The 15,893-nt window shown below is 45.8% G+C and overlaps 1 protein-coding gene across 2 annotated transcripts in view; it reads left to right on the forward strand.

Annotated features, from left to right (window-relative positions):
- Positions 1-4,714: 4,714 nt before the first annotated feature.
- Positions 4,715-15,893, forward strand: part of Np (serine protease notopleural) — an 82,886-nt gene continuing 71,707 nt past the window's right edge. Inside the window, exon 1 of one of the 2 annotated variants that reach the window (XM_071690890.1) lies at positions 4,715-5,048. The gene's annotated coding sequence lies outside the window, so the exon portion shown is untranslated. The remainder of the gene's footprint in view (positions 5,049-15,893) is intronic. The other variant, XM_071690888.1, reaches the window with a different exon arrangement.

Genomic DNA, 15,893 nt, shown 5'->3' on the forward strand with positions numbered 1-15,893 from the left:
ATCTCCAGCTCCTGAAGTTTCTGATCAATAGATACATCTCCAGCTCCTGAAGTCTCTGATCAATAGATACATCTCCAGCTCCTGAAGTCTCTGATCAATAGATACATCTCCAGCTCCTGAAGTTTATGATCAATAGATACATCTCCAGCTCCTGAAGTTTCTGATCAATAGATACATCTCCAGCTCCTGAAGTTTCTGATCAATAGATACATGATATCCCCGACCGTTTGGGTTAGCCAGGAAGTTCTAAGGCAAACATGGCTTCAGATACGTACGTGTTCTTTGGACTTCCGGCGTGGTAATGATTGTTTGCCGGGTCATTTGCATATTTCCCGAGGCACCGAAACACGTCACTACCGAATTTTCGTGTGACTTATTTACCAAATGTAATTCGTGTGATTTCTTCTTTTTTTCTGTGGCTGATCAGTTATATTTTTTTTCCCCGGGTATAAATGGATTATTTGTTCCATGTCAATATTGACGGTAGGTTGCAAGAGAGGGTTAGTTTGGTGAGGAGAGAGAGAGAGAGAGAGAGAGAGAGAGAGAGAGAGAGAGAGAGAGAGAGAGAGAGAGAGAGAGAGAGAGAGAGAGAGAGAGAGAGAGAGAGAGAGCAAATCACCATAGGTATATGGTTATATCTTAACCAACTGCATCTAAAGGAAAGTCATATCTTTGGATTATATCGTATCAAATCTAAATGAAATCTTTGTAGGTAACACAAAGTAACGAGAAAACTTTATCTAGAATATGATCTATTGGGATATATTAGAATTCTCTCTGTCTCTGTCTCTCTGTCTGTCTGTCTGTCTGTCTCTCTCTCTCTCTCTCTCTCTCTCTCTCTCTCTCTCTCTCTCTCTCTCTCTCTCTCTCTCAACAATCCAACAACACAAGAGTAGCGTTCTTCCGCATATAATCACAACCCTTGACACTCCTAACAGACACTTACAACGGAAGAAGTCACTTCACGTCTCACACCTACAACATATCATTCATCAAGGAAGAGTCATTATGAAGCAAAGCATCATTAACCTCAATTCGCCAAGCCTATAATGACCTATAGACCTAAAACTTGCTCTCCACGTATATGATTCACGTCACTAATGGCATATATCACTATATCGTATATTTGTGGGTTATATTTGTCTGCGAGGTGGCAACAGAGGCCATATTTCTAATGACAGATATTATATAACCCATGATTAATGTATTTCCTTTGTAGGATATAAGTTTTATCCTTAAATATGTGCATTATTCTTTCTCTGTATCACCAATTGTCTGTGTGTCTGTGTATCCGTTTGCCTGTCTGTGTCTGTATCTCTGTCTGTGTGATGTGCTGATGGTGTTCATGAATGTACCTTCCAACTTAGTTTATCGTCCAGAGTAACATAGAGAGAAGCTTGGTGGAGCGAGCAACCTGGAGGGGACTGAGGCCTAGTGAGACAGTAGATGATGGAAGGTGGTTGAAGGCAAGACGAACGTGCATGACAACAGCCTTGTTGGCAGTGTCAGTGTTGGCAGTGGTCGAGTCCTGGAGGTTGTCCATGGTTTTCTGGAGGGGCGATGTCATCTCTGTTATCACTGGGATAGTCGTTAACTACTTCCATAGAGTAAGGACAGCCATCAGAGCCTCGTATGTAAAGATGAGGGAACACAAGGGTCCCATTCTCTTAACGTAAGGGGGACGCTACAGGTGAGGGGGTAGAGATGGCCCCCTCCTCCTCAGTGGCGCGTCACCGAGGAAACCTGTCAGCCATGGTATGATGCTTCTTCGCAGGCCAGAGTCGATGGCTTGGTTAATGACTTCGTTATGGCTGACGAACCTTTGGCGGAGTCAATGAAGGTGAGAACAATGGAGGTACAGTGTTTCTTAAGGTCTTCGACACATCAAGTTTAGGAAGCTGACGAGACGGTGGATGGTAGAGAGGGTCTTAATATTCCCAAATGGCTGGGACTCTGTAGGGGCTTATAAAGTCTGTTTAAACCCAAATAAACACTTAACTTTCACGGAGTAAACTGAGGATCTGGGGAGATGGCGATGGGTCGTAACTCAATGAGAGATTTTGAGCTTGTTGACTTCAGTATTGAGGAGACATAACGGGTTGTTTTGATTGACTGAGGGAAGGGTTGATGACTGATCAGAAGGTGTTTGGCTGGCCCAGGGGAGACCTTCTGATAGACTCTCATATCTAAGTCAGTGGGTGTAACGGGCGCGTTGGGAATGAGGGGCGGGTTTCAAGACAGATGGTGGCAAAACTGGAGGAGTCACTAGCAGATGGGGGCGATGTGATCTGATTCCCCATTATTGAAGGGTTGTAATGCCAGGAGAGGAGGGAGTCTGACCTCTCTTTCTTACTGTAGGTCAACTCTTTCCGTTTTCTATAGTGGGAAACATTCTGGTGTCGTCCTTTTTCTCCTGGTGTGTTGATCTTGTAGAGGCTAGTGTTGCTGTGGCGAAGGACATCCCTCGCTGGTGCATATGTCTGTTAGTGTTAGTGCGATCCAGAACACGTCAGTTGCGGTGTGATCCAGGACACGTCAGCTGGGGTGTGATCCAGGACACGTCAGCTGGGGTGTGATCCAGGACACGTCAGCTGGAGTATGATCCAGAACACGTCAGCTGGAGTATGATCCAGGACACGTCAGCTGGAGTATGATCCAGGACACGTCAGAACTCGTGAGGTGAGGCCAAACTAGGCCAGACCTCTTTGATGGTCAAGATATAACCATTCCATCAAACATGGACGCTCCTCCTCCACCAGTAGCACTCTGGCCCAGGGACACTCAACGCTCCACTGACCAAATCCTCGTCCTGGGGATGTGGTAACTGGTTTGTTTACCTTGATATCCAGGGGTCACCCCAGACTTTGGTTAGTGATAGGGACGTGGCAGGGAGGGGCGGGTATAAGACCAACGTGTGTACGGCTGCGGACCAATGGTTGGCCTTGACCAGATGCGGTACAGGTCAATAACATGGCTTAAAACGTGGTCAATAGCGTTACAACAGCAGTTGCTCCTACACATCTGCCACGTGAGTACCATGAACCATTCCCTACACTACACTAGCTTTGCACGCTGGTGCCTGAACCTCAGATAACATGAAATTCTAATCATGAAGTTTGATGGTGTATTTCTGTGTGGTATGTACGACGGACGGTGGAGCACACAATGGTGGGAACAGGTCAGCAAGGATGATGGTGCCGTGCCTAGTACTGTGGGACACTACATCATCTCCACACTTCCAGGAAACCAAACAATGAGATGACAGAGCAAGACTACATCCCCACAGGGTTCAGTGTGTGTGTGTGTGTGTGTGTGTGTGTGTGTGTGTGTGTGTGTGTGTGTGTGTGTGTGTGTGTGTGTGTGTAGCGTTCCAGTATATGATCTGCCACATGTCGTGGGTGATGTGTTGAGAGGAGGAGACTTTTGATGGGGAAAGTTCAAACACAAGTTTTAACTGACCTGACCAGTAGGGAAAACTCGTACACTCGGAAGGCACTGAGCGTCGCGCATCTCTCCGCTGGCTCAGAGGAGCGGGTGTTGGAGACACGGCATTCCTCTCATGGGTTGCTTCCTTCCTCCTGACCTCGATCGACCTGTGGTACGACACACTTCTCTTTAGAGTCCACCTTGACCACACACTTGCCTGTCTGGACCAGAGCTTGGTCATAACCCCCGACAAGACATGGGCCAAGTCGCCCCTCACCCCCTAAGTCAACACTCCTTCAAGATAAACCTCCAGCAACTCTCACACTCTGACTCGAACCTACAGTGGCCCATGTTGCCCTGGTATTTTGCTGTCGTGACTCTCGTTCATGCAGACGCACACACACAGCTGTGTGACACATGACAGCTGCTGCTGCTACTGCCTCTTGATGCAGTCAGCTGTGCTTCTAGATTCAGTCATTACATTACCTCAAAGATATGAATGTCTGATCGATGGTGCATTATACCTGTCACCGATTCTAAGATTCGGCTAACGGGAATCATCAACAGATCCTTTTAAAGAGGTCGTGAGTAGCTTCCTAGTTCCTCCCCATGATCCCCCTGTGCAGCAGAAGGCCCTTCCCTCCCCCACTCCGTCAGTGGACGGCTACCTCCTCGTAATCCCTGAAATCCCCAAGCGACACACGATTGTCTGAGAAAACGCATGAATTGCCTCGTTAGCGCTATCTCCGTTGCGCATGCGTGCGTGTGTGCGTGAGTGTGAGTGCGTGAGTGAGTGTGTTATTGAGGCCAGTCGAAGGCTGTTAAAGGTGTATGGTAGCCTCTCTCGCCGCCACTGACGATACCTGACGAAAGTGTTTGCTCGACACAATACGTTTGCCCCGGCGTGTGTACCTCGCACCGTTGACTCTCTGGGAATCTGTTCCATTTTCGTGCTTGACGGCCTGACAGACTACTTAACCACGGAAGGAGGACGAGGGAGCCCAGCTGTGGGCGGGTAAACATAATCTGGTAACTCAGTGTGTCTTGTGAGGGACGGGTCCAGACGCCGAAGGATTCTAAAACCTTGTTTGATTACCATCCTCGCTCCAGACAAGCCCACAGAGGCAAGGATGACCCTGTGACCTCTCGATATGACCCCCTCCCTCACACACAGACACACACACACACACGGAGGGGTTGTTTTAGCCACGGTAAACCAGGAAATCTGCGGGGGTGTGGAGGCGAACCCAGCGCCGCCCCAACATGAAGACGGCCGCGACGTCGGAGGTGTGGGTCATTCAACCAAGCGTGTGCACCAGGAACGGACGGGTCCGCTGTCTCCCCCCCAACACCCTCAGTGTTCCTGCTGCTACTGCTGCGCCGGCAGTCCGCTCCCCCAACTCCCCTTCATACCGAACCAGAAAAAGACTCACAAAAGTTTCGCGTCCCTCTCCTTTAGAGCCGTGGGGTTATAATCGACTGGTCGTGTTCTATATCTAATGCTGCACCGAGTTCCCGCTTGTGTTCAGTCTGACACAGTAGTGAGGACAGATCTTGTTCACCTGGACTTGTGAATATCATTCACCCTCGCCCTACGACCCACACCAGACACCAGCCGTCAGGTAAGCATCTTCGTCTTGTTAGTAGGTATGTGGGACAAGACCCCGTTGTTGAGGTGTAGTGTCACATCTCAAGATACAAAACAACAAGAAAGAGATAATCGTGACCTGATTTTTTTCAGCTGCGTCAGATTCCTTTTAATCAGTCTCCACAAATCTTGCTTCCGTCGACACAAATCTGCGACGGTTTATCCGACTTGTAAGATAAAACGAAGCAGAGGACGTTCGTGTGGCAATAGGGACGATCACTGAGGCAAATGTTTACAACCAACGTGGAACAACACCTCAAACATGGGCTGCTGGCCCCTTACCCTGTGTGCTTAGTCATCCACTGAATTTACGTTCAGAGTCTGTCGTAATGGGTGACCAATGGTGGATCACAGTGACAACAGGAATTGGTGACGTAATAGTAGTTTACGAGGGATCATGAAGGGGTGGAGCCCACGGTAATGGGTGCACTAGTCGCTGGAGGCGACATTATCTTCTACAGTTTTCCAGTTTGGGGTTTTGTGAGCTTGGTGTTGAATCCACACACCACCCCAGGCTACGTAGATCGGCAGGGTGGTGTTGTAGCGGGATGGGTGGGAGGGAAGAGGGGGAGTGTATGATGTAGCGCTACAGCTGTAGTTAGTGGGAGGGAGGGAGGGTAAGGGGTAATGGAAAGGGGTGGATAAATGGACGCGTAAAACTTACCCACCGTCGATGCCTGAGGCTCGGCCTCCGTTGATGATGTGTTGAGGGTTAATGGTGACGCGTTGATGATGGCACTGTGTTGATAGTGAAGGTGTTGTTGATGTGCGGTGGTGTATTGATAATGATGCTGGTGGTGAACTGAAGATGATGGGGTGGGTGGGGGGAGTTGTTGATGATGATAGTGGTGAACTGAAGATGATTGTGGGGGGGCGGGGTTGATGATAATGATGTATTAATGTTGTTAATGATGGTATTGTGTCAGTGATGATGGTGTATGGATGGTGTTGCTGATGGTGTAGTCATGATGATGATGATGATAGTCCGACAGTGAAAGTGAAGATGGTATCAAGGGTGACATGAGAGATAACATCGGTGTACCATTCAGGTTTGGACCAGGCAATGATGCAAAACGTAGTGAAGCTGGGCTATAAAATGATGGAGTTGCTGTTGGAGGTAAAGAAGGAGCAACTGTTGGAGGTGATCACCAACAACATTATTGTATCTCATGTCCAGATACTCATTGCTGAACCGTTTCCTTCCTACAAACATGAGCCAAAATAATTAAATCTTTTTTGCTTTTATTATTCCACAGTCACGTTCTTCAACACTGTTTATATAATCATTAAAGAAAATTTCATATTTGCATAAATACATCTTAGGTAATATTCTCTAACTAGATTTCTAATTTTAATTTGAGCTTATCTATTTTTTTTTTATTTCAAGTTAGGCGAAATATCGTCTTTTTTAGAGGAATTTTTTTGTTTTGTTTACATTTTGCGATCTTCAGCACCGACTATGTTAAATGATCACGGCAATTCACCTTAGCCTCATAACATTCCCATCTACACACAGTAACATTATATTATCCCGTGAGTCTTATTACAACACTTATTTTCCTCATTTCTCACTCGTGAGGTCTGAACTTTTCCTTGATCGTCAGCTGGTAACGTCATGGTGTAAACACTTGCCAAATGTTAATGGAATGAAACAATATCGAGCCCATAATTACCTTTTCTCAGGGATTACTTTAATATCGAGCCCATAACTGCCTTTTCTCAGGGATTACTTTAATATCGAGCCCATAATTGCCTTTTCTCAAGGGATTACTTTAATATCGAGCCCATGATTACCTTTTTCTCAGGGATTACTTCAATATCGAGCCCATAATTACCTTTTCTCAGGGGATTACTTCAATATCGAGCCCATAATTACCTTTTCTCAGGGGATTACTTCAATATCGAGCCCATAATTACCTTTTCTCAGGGGATTACTTCAATATCGAGCCCATAATTACCTTTTCTCAGGGGATTACTTCAATATCGAGCCCATAATTACCTTTTCTCAGGGGATTACTGTAATTAATCGATACATCAAAACTGCATTTACGTACATCAAATAATATATACAAAGACAGTATGAAAATGTTTTCAAATACTTGCGTGTAATGCGTAAAGAAATCAATCTATTCCCAGTTACTGAAGCATTTCTATTGCTGGTGTGTTGTTACAACTGAATTTGCCATTATCAGGATCTCTTATTATTGAAGTATTCTTTACTGAAGTATCTTTTTACTGGAGTATTTCTTTACTGAGGTACATATTTACTGGAGTATCTGATCACTGGATTATCTTATACTTGGGGTATTTCACTACTGGGGTATTCTATTACCGGAGTTCTTTATGTCCTTATCGTGCACTTTAAAGATGCAAATAAAAAAAGAAAAACGACTGAGTTTTATCAAGGCTTTTTATGGTAGTGGAGGAGACCAGAAATATTCATATTTGTTTCAAAGGAAAACCAAACATGTTGACATGGCTGTAAATCATATAACTAAGAATATTCATTATGATCTCTCTCGTGTTGCTGTCACCTACAATTGTCATTAAACACAAAATACACTGTTATCTCCACTATCTTATTTTCCCTTCTGGTTTTATCCACAGCAGCAACACTTGACGTACGAACAGATATAATAAGCATCTCGTATCGCTACGACAATATACGTAACGATAAATAATGCTGGGAAAGCCACATTGGGGTGAACATAGCGTTATCCCAGGCTGCTGCTGTGGGGGTATGTGGTAACCAGTACTCAAGCATCTCATTCCTCAGTCCAGTACCCGTCGTCCCCAGCTCCACTGTGGGGGAACCACAGGGGCTGTGGGGACGGTGAGCTCACGGTGGGGGAGTTGGGTGGACGACAAAGGCCCACCCGGTGGGTGACGGACACGACAGTTGGACCGACGCCAGGATCACTGGAGTCGTCACTTGTTTTGATGCAGCGTAATGGCAACATGGCGTCCAAGCGAAGGGTTCCGATACCAAGCGATGGGTTCCGATACCAAGCGATGGGTTCCGATACCAAGCGACGGGTTCCGATACCAAGTCAGGGTCAATGTAACAGCCTTTATGAAGATCAAATATCACCATGAAAAGATCCGAACCTAAGTTCTCCAGTGTTTATACTAACGAAAATGTGTTATTCTAGCGAACCAAGTTAAGGGACTTATTGATTTGTGTCCTTATTTCTTGATATTTCACTTCATGCTTGGCCACCTTCTGTGACGAGGATCTTCAACTCACACACGATGAAGTCCGACACCAAAATGTTATACCAATGCCGTTAGGATTTGGAGAATTCTTTGTGACGACGAGAGTTGGGGCTGGCTGTTCAGTGAGTGGCCATATGCCAGACGCTGGTCACTAGGGCAAGGCTCAACCGGTCTGATGTGGCAGTCCCGTTCGTTCCTCGCTGTGTGTGTGTGTGTGTGTGTGTGTGTGTGTGTGCTCACTCCACCATACTTTATTTACGATTTCTCCCTTGAAACTGATTATATTCCCCGGGTCGTCACGAACCCTCGAAAAATTAGTCCTGTCACCACTGCTCCTCGTTTTGAAGAGCGCAAGACACACCACTGATTTTAAGCCAAGTTTCAAGAGGAACGATAATATTCACCCTTTTTTTTTTTTTTCCTTTCCCATAATCGTCTATTGTATGTCCTCTGCGATGAGAGAGGCGCTCAGCTTTATGTATGCAGTTCTAAATAGACCGATGATAGGGAGGCAACAGCTATAGCTCCACGCTTCCACAACAGAAGACATAACAGTTGCGAACTCTATGTAAACAATGTGCTTAACCATTGCTATGATCCACATATCTGGGCTCCCGTTAGTAACTATTACTTGAAAACCTTAAGTTTTTCAACGAACGAACCTTTAGATCAATCAACTTTGTAAATATGGAAACTGTTTACGATATATGATCCATAACAAGGAGTCTCAATACTGGGTCACGACTCAGAAACAATCTAGTTGACCATCACTACAATTACTGTTTACATTTCATGTAATTAACTGGCATGCACGTACGTTTGAGTACTTTGTACTCATGAATAGGTTAATGTCAGATCATGGCACGAAAGTTAAACTTGTCAAACGAAAGTAAAGGTTTGTAAATCCTACCTTGAGTTTAGATATTTGAGACAGCAACTGCTGCAGGACTCGCGGATATTATTGGAAAAAACAACCAACCTTAAACTCCTTCTGGCGACCAACTTTAACGTTCTAAAAAGCACTTCTTCTCTGGTGATTGATATCGTCGCTACATATAGGTATAAGTTGGCCTTAAAGTCAAACTGTTTTAGAAAACGTATGACTAATTTTTGGCTATGATCCGAACACAAGAACAATATGATTTCACTCATGTACTTGACCATTATGTACTTAAAACCTGTAGCGGCTTACAAGAGTGAACGTACGTTGATGTAGTGCACTGTAGACTGGGATGAATGTGATGAGTATGGGATGAATGTGATGAGTATGGGATGAATGTGATGAGTATGGGATGAATGAAATGATTCGACAACCGTAAGCAACCAACCAACCATGTGCGACACAGAGTGAGAGTGAATGTGTTCGTCCAATGAATTCCAACCCCTGAAGAGTGGATGTTGGTGGGTGTACCTTGACGTTGACGGCCTTAATGACTTTGGCAGTTAACAGGCCTACAGCCCTTAGCAGCCAATCATCCTCTCAAAAGAGTCTTAAGCACCACCTCACCAGACATACAACCAACTGAAACTAGGTTCACTAGACAGGTAAGAGTTACACTTTCATGTTTGCTCTCGGGCAGGAAGGTAAGGTGTACATAGCTTTATACAGCATACATTCATATACAACGTCCATAAGCGCATGCGCACATACACCATATGTGCGTGCAGACGCACACCCAGCACGTAGTATACACACTCCGGTAAACAGTATATGATACAACGATGTTACGTCATCTGTTTACTTTCTTATACTTTTATTTCTCCCATGTGCGTCCTTGTTGTCACTTTCATCCCACTGTCTTGATCTCCTATGTGGGCCCTCATCTTCCTGTCTCTGTGGCCCTCATCTTCCTGTCTGTGTGGCCCTGATTTTCGTGTCCGTATGGCCCTCATCTTCCTGTCTGTGTGGCTCTCATCTTCCTGTCTGTGTGGCCCTTATCTTTCTGTCTGTGTGGCCCTCATCTACCTGTCTGTGTGGCCCTCATCTTCCTGTCTGTGTGGGCCTCATCTACCTGTCTGTGTGGCCTTCATCTTCCTGTCTGTGTGGGCCTCATCATCCTGTCTGTGTGGCCCTTATCTTCCTGTCTGTGTGGCCCTCATCTTCCTGTCTGTGTGGCCCTCATCTTCCTGTCTGTGTGGGCCTAATCTTCCTGTCTGTGTGGCCCTTATCTTCCTGTCTGTGTGGCCCTCATCTACCTGTCTGTGTGGCCCTCATCTTCCTGTCTGTGTGGCCCTCATCTTCCTGTCTGTTGGACAATATCATCATCCCATGAGAAGGGGGGATCAACTCCCTGTCTTAACTACTACTCTCACCTTCTCCTGGCCGAACGCTCGATACATATCGTCACTTTCACACCAGACCCTCACCTTCATCTCAGGTTATCACTTTCATCTTGGCTTTGTATGTACTTTAAAACCCTATCATATTCATCCGAGCTCATCACTTTCATCTTAACTTCCCACATTCCACACACACACACACACACACACACACACACACACACACACACACACACACACACATACATCCTTATTTCACACACCAGGGCTTACAGTCTGACGTTTCAGATTCTTCTCAATCGTTTTTCATGGAACTCTAAGAAGAGTACAAGGCTTGTAATCTACTTAGATATAGATTCATCAAGAGTCCTCAAGAGCCTCGAAGTACTCTAGACCCCTGATTTCTTCAAGAGCTTCGAAGTCCTCAAGAGATTTGAGGATTCCAACTGCCTCGAAGTCCCCAAGAGCCCTGATATCTTCAAGAGCTTCGAAGTCCTCAAGAGCTTCGAAGATTCCAAGAGCCTCAAAGTCCTCAATAGACTCGAAGATTCCAAGAGCCTCAAAGTCCTCAATAGACTCGAAGTATTCAAGAACCTTAATATCTTCAAAACCTCTAAGTCCTCAAGAGCTTAGAAGACCTCAAGGACACCAAAGACCTCAGGTCTCTCGATATTCGAATAATCCTCGAAGTCTTCGAGAGTCTCGAAGTCCTCATAACCTTCGAAGTCCTGAAGATCCTTAATGTCCTAATTTACAACTTCGAAGTCGAGAAGCAGCGTCATGCCAGTACCCCTTCCTGACTACTGTGAATCATAATGCTTTGTACAAGATGTCACACTAACGGTTGACGGTTGAAAGTACATCAAAAACGGAGTCAGTCGATAGGATCAAATGTGCCGTTACTAAAAAAAAGATAAATTGGTTACGAGAAAGTAGTTAGACGCCATAAGAGAGATGAACACGTCTGTATGTCCGTCTCTGAGACATCTTTTAAACCATTCTGTCCGTCTGTCTGTCTCTAAGACAGCTACATTCCTTCAAGATTGCCAGACGAAGGCAAAACATTTCCCTCAAACTGGCGTAAAACCGGACGGGGGAAGCGAGTGGAAGACGTCTCTTCTGCCTATTCAATAGTATCATTATATACAATTTCGTCCATCTTCTCCGCTCACTTCCATTAACACTCACACAATTCTTTTGATAAATCTCCAATTTTCTCTAGGATGCTTACGAATCCAAGGGTTGTACGATTCCCCATTTTATGATAACGAATCATTTTCTATAATATAATATTCTTTTAAGTATCTGTTAATCTCGAAGTTAAATTCGAAAGAAAAGTAAAAGTATTAACTATGATTCGCCGGAGAGCCTAAGGTATGAAAGGTCTTCTTTGCGAGGGAGAGGAGAGCATAATGAGGGTCATTATGAAGGAGGAAGAGCATAAGGAGGTCTTCCAGTGGGAGCGAGAGAGAGAGAGAGAGAGAGAGAGAGAGAGAGAGAGAGAGAGAGAGAGAGAGAGAGAGAGAGAGAGTGTATGAGGGAGAGTGTATGAGAGCTGTGAAGCAAAGCGCTCAAGCCTGAGTGACTACACCACATAATGGGCGTAATAATTCTGTCCTGAACATGAAGACGCCTCTCTCTCTCTCTCTCTCTCTCTCTCTCTCTCTCTCTCTCTCTCTCTCTCTCTCTCTCTCTCTGCAGCTGTGGTCTCCACCCCTCCTGTATTACCAGCAAGATTCCCGTGGATCGACATCTCAAGTCTTCTAAGAAGAGTCGTCCTATGAAAGAGACTCAGTTCATCATTTGTTTCAGATATCTTACGATAAGGTCAGCCAAGGCTGGGTGGACATGGTCATGCTGAAAGGTCAAATTCACGACCTTCGGGAAATGTCACACTCACCGAGTGTTTTGTTTTGGTTCGTCAAGGTCAACAACCCGGGATTACAGACAGCTGATGGAAGTCTGGGAATGTTTTTCTTCAGTTGTCATGATGCTTATTGTTATGTCCACCCGCAGAGGATCCTGACTGCTTCAGACAGTCATTTCCTTGAAGGATGTCGTCATAAAATCAAGTCTGTGACGTAAAATGAGGCGGGGTATATATGCCCATGACACACACACACACACACACACACACACACACACACACACACACACACACACGGAGAGGAAAGCAGAGGAAACTTTTGACGTATTTTATATTCTAATTTAGAAAAGAATGTTAACATAAGTGGATGTACTGGGAATATACCTTCTATTCTAGTTGAAGACGTGTGATAACTATTTTCTCTTGATCTCGTCCCTGGGTCGTCTCATCGTCTCCAACACATCTCGGGAACCCGTCTCGTCCTCTGCCCTCAAAGCTATTTATTCGAGGGAAACAAAGAAGCTCATGTCAGTCTAGGAGCAGAGACGGAAACGCCAACAGATGGACCACTTGAAGGCGAGTTCAAGCAATCAAGGTCGTCTCTGTAAATGAGAAAGTTTTTACGGTAACAAGAAGGTTGTCTCTGTAAATGAGAAGGTTTTTACAATAATTAGAAGGCTATCTATGTAAATGATAAGGATTTACAGTCACAAGAAGGTTATCTTTGTGAAAGAGGAGGTTTTTTACAGTAATAAGAAGGCTATCTATGTAAATGATAAGTATTTACAGTAACAAGAAGGTTGTCTCTGTAAATGAGAAGGTTTTTACAGTAATGAGAATGGTCGTCTCATCAACCAGGTTGGTCACGAACTGCTCTTGTGATCTAGTGTTGTCGACTCCCATGTGTCGTCCCTTCTCGTCTGGCCAGACTTTGTTCTAAGACTCGCCAGGTCCGAGCCTGGCACGGCCTTTTGTTGTCCGTACTGGAAATGCGAAAGCACGTGAATGATCCCTCAACGGTATATGCACACACAAGCACTCAGCCTCGGCTCGATTAAGGAAACGTTAGACGAGGCGTGGCGGCAGCATGAACCACCTCGAGCAGTATGATCGGCTGTTGCATTGCGATGGGAAGTTTGAAGAAGTTCTACCTGGGAAACCACAAACCCTCCAGGCTCCCACCTCTCTGTTCATGTCAGACACGATCTCTCGAGGTTATATATATATGGACTAGCGAGGGTGATGGCCTCTCCCTGGTCCTTCGCGACGTGAACACAGACTCTCTGGTTCTCTGAGATCTAAGATGCTCATGTATTGTGTCTTTGATTTTCCTCGACGATGTAGAGAAATAGATATTTCCTGAGCATCAGATTTTCTTCCTCAACAATGATTCGCTGACTTGAGGCAAAATATGAAAATAAAAGTCCTTTAGGTTTTGTGTAGGAGCGCATGAGGAGCAGGTGCATCAGTTACCTCCAGTGTTCCGTAATCCGTGACAAGGTAGGCAGAAGTTAAGGAAAATCACGTCTGAGGAAGTGAGGAGACTCCTCCTTGTTAATGGCACACTGTGATGAAACGCTCGTAAGTTTACTGCTCGAGAGGCAGGGACGTAATGATAACGCCGGGGGTCCTTCACCTGCTGGGGCGGGGAAGAGGGGCTGCCTTCAATGTTGGAGCGGGGACGAGGGGCTGCCTTCAATGCTGGGGCGGGGAAGAGGGACTGCCTTCAATGTTGGAGCGGGGACGAGGGGCTGCCTTCAATGCTGGGGCGGGGAAGAGGGACTGCTTTCAATGTTGGAGCGGGGACGAGGGGCTGCCTTCAATGTTGGGGCGGGGAAGAGGGGCTGCCTTCACTGTTGAGGTGGAGAGGAACCTTCATCTGTTGAGGTGAAGAGAAGCCTTTATCTGTTGGGGCTGGCGTTAATGGGTGCCTTCACCTGTTAGGACGAAGAGATGGGACGTCTTCATCTAATGAGATGGAGAGACAACCTGTCCACCGAAGTGACAGATGCAGGGAAGGCGGAAGTGATGAATGCTGTTCCAGATGGCAGACTGAGTGATGGGACTTCCGTAAGTGCCTTAGTGATGGGACTTCTGTGGATGCCTTAGAGATGGGACTTTCCTGACTGCCTTAGTGATGGACCGCGTATGAGACAAGATGTGGTAAGCAATGTGATAATGAGGATAATCCGACGTCATCACCATGAATATGCAGCCACCGAGGGAGGACCCCCAGTGCAGGATACGCCAGGGCTCAGCAGCTTCGACGGGGGTCCGACGGCTGCGACAAGGGGTTCGACAGCTATGACGGGGTTCCGACGGCTGCGACAACGGATGCGACAGCTGCGACAACGGGTACGACAGCTGCGACAAGCACAAGAACTTCACATGGAAACGACCGAGGTGGAGAACATGACGCACATGACAGTGACAAACCAGAAATGTTATAAAAAAAAAGATGAGAATAATTGACATTAATTCCTCTCGCTGCGGAAAATTCACATGGGAGAAGAATTTGCTCAGGATGTCTGGGGAGAAGCGAGTCATGTAAGGCTGCCTGAGGAGGCTCGAGTCAGACTAAATTTGAGAATTATTTCATGGAGTCTCTAGTATTCAGTTTCGTTTTTGAAATATAGGACGATAAAAGAAAATAATCTCTCAAGAAGAGAGAATCATATGTGAGTCCTGAACATTTCAGAGGGACCTCTCAAACTACTTCATTCCACTTATAAAACATTTTTGCTCTTCATAAAAGAATACAACCGTCGTAAGACTACTATAATTTTCACCCGGAAAATTCTCGAGGGAACTTGAATGAGAGAAAAAAAGCGACACCACTTGGAAAGGTATGTACATAAATGCAACCTTTTACGTGACAAAAATTCCTGACACGCGTCAGGTTCCATGACTACAATTATTCTGTCTTTTGCCCACTTATCCACGGCGGGCCCGTTCCTCCCTCAGACGAAGCCACTCGCAGTTCTCTGACCTCCTCGCATCGAGGCTCGCACAGAGGCAGGGGTGAGGCTTTCCTTGACCTGACACGTGCAACTTCCTCCTCAAAATCATCCGGGCCTCACGCACGTGCGGGCTCTCGTAACGCGTGCACGTGACGTTCACACACCTTGCGGAACGGAAGTGGCGTTCACACACCTTGATTATATGCAACCGTGGCGTTCCCACATCTGGTGAAATGAATGCCACGATCGTAGACTTTGGCGGAACGGTCGCCTCCTTCACATACCTGGCAGAACGTAAGTGTTCATATATGTGGCAGAACGGACGTGACGTTCACACACCTGGCTACACCAGCTGACCTGGTGAATCTCACAAACATTCAGCCAGGTATGTTCTCGAAAGCACCTGTGTGAACGTGATTTCTAACATTACTATTAAGACCTAACGTTCGATGACTCACATATGAACTTGTACTCTCAAACCTCACATTATACCTTG

The sequence above is a fragment of the Panulirus ornatus genome, chromosome 49 (assembly GCF_036320965.1).
Source record: "Panulirus ornatus isolate Po-2019 chromosome 49, ASM3632096v1, whole genome shotgun sequence".
NCBI classification, from domain to species: Eukaryota; Metazoa; Arthropoda; class Malacostraca; order Decapoda; family Palinuridae; genus Panulirus; species Panulirus ornatus.